Source organism: Bison bison, unplaced genomic scaffold (assembly GCF_000754665.1).
Source record: "Bison bison bison isolate TAMUID 2011002044 unplaced genomic scaffold, Bison_UMD1.0 scf7180017864167, whole genome shotgun sequence".
Lineage (NCBI taxonomy): Eukaryota > Metazoa > Chordata > Mammalia > Artiodactyla > Bovidae > Bison > Bison bison.
The window spans coordinates 960,383-961,241 of record NW_011494739.1 but is presented as its reverse complement, the minus strand read 5'-3'; the positions used below and the strand labels follow the sequence as shown (position 1 = coordinate 961,241).

The 859-nt window shown below is 41.4% G+C and overlaps 1 protein-coding gene across 1 annotated transcript in view; it reads left to right on the top strand.

Moving 5' to 3' along the window:
- CCM2L (cerebral cavernous malformation 2-like) overlaps window positions 1-859 on the top strand; it is a 20,895-nt gene that overhangs the window by 15,010 nt on the left and 5,026 nt on the right. The window lies entirely within an intron of this gene.

The window sequence follows — 859 nt, the reverse complement described above, 5'->3', positions numbered from 1 at the left end:
TGACCATTATATCTACTACTGCGGGCAGGAATCCCTCAGAAGAAATGGAGTGGCCATCATGGTCAACAAAAGAGTCCGAAATGCAGTACTTGGATGCAGTCTCAAAAACGACAGAATGATCTCTGTTTGTTTCCAAGGCAAACCATTCAATATCACAGTAATCCAAGTCTATGCCCCAACCAGTAATGCTGAAGAAGCTGAAGTTGAACGGTCCTATGAAGACCTACAAGACCTTTTAGAACTAACACCCAAAAAAGATGTCCTTCTCATTATAGGGGACTGGAATGCAAAAAGTAGGAAGCAAAGAAACACCTGGAGTAACAGGCAAATTTGGCCTTGGAATACGGAATGAAGCAGGGCAAAGACTAATAGAGTTTTGCCAAGAAAATGCACTGGTCATAACAAACACCCTCTTCCAACAACACAAGAGAAGACTCTACACATGGACATCACCGGATGGTCAACACCGAAATCAGATTGATTATATTCTTTGCAGCCAAAGATGGAGAAGCTCTATACAGTCAGCAAAAACAAGACCAGGAGCTTACTGTGGCTCAGATCATGAACTCCTTATTGCCAAATTCAGACTTAAATTGAAGAAAGTAGGGAAAACCACTAGATCATTCAGGTAAGACTTAAATCCAATCCCTTATGATTATACAGTGGAAGTGAGAAATAGATTTAAGGGCCTAGATCTGATAGACAGAGTACCTAATGAACTATGGACAGAGGTTCATGACATTGTACAGGAGACAGGGATCGAGACCATCCCCATGGAAAAGAAATGCAAAAAAGCAAAATGGCTGTCTGGGGAGGCCTTACAAATAGCTGTGAAAAGAAGAGAAGTGAAAAGCAAAGG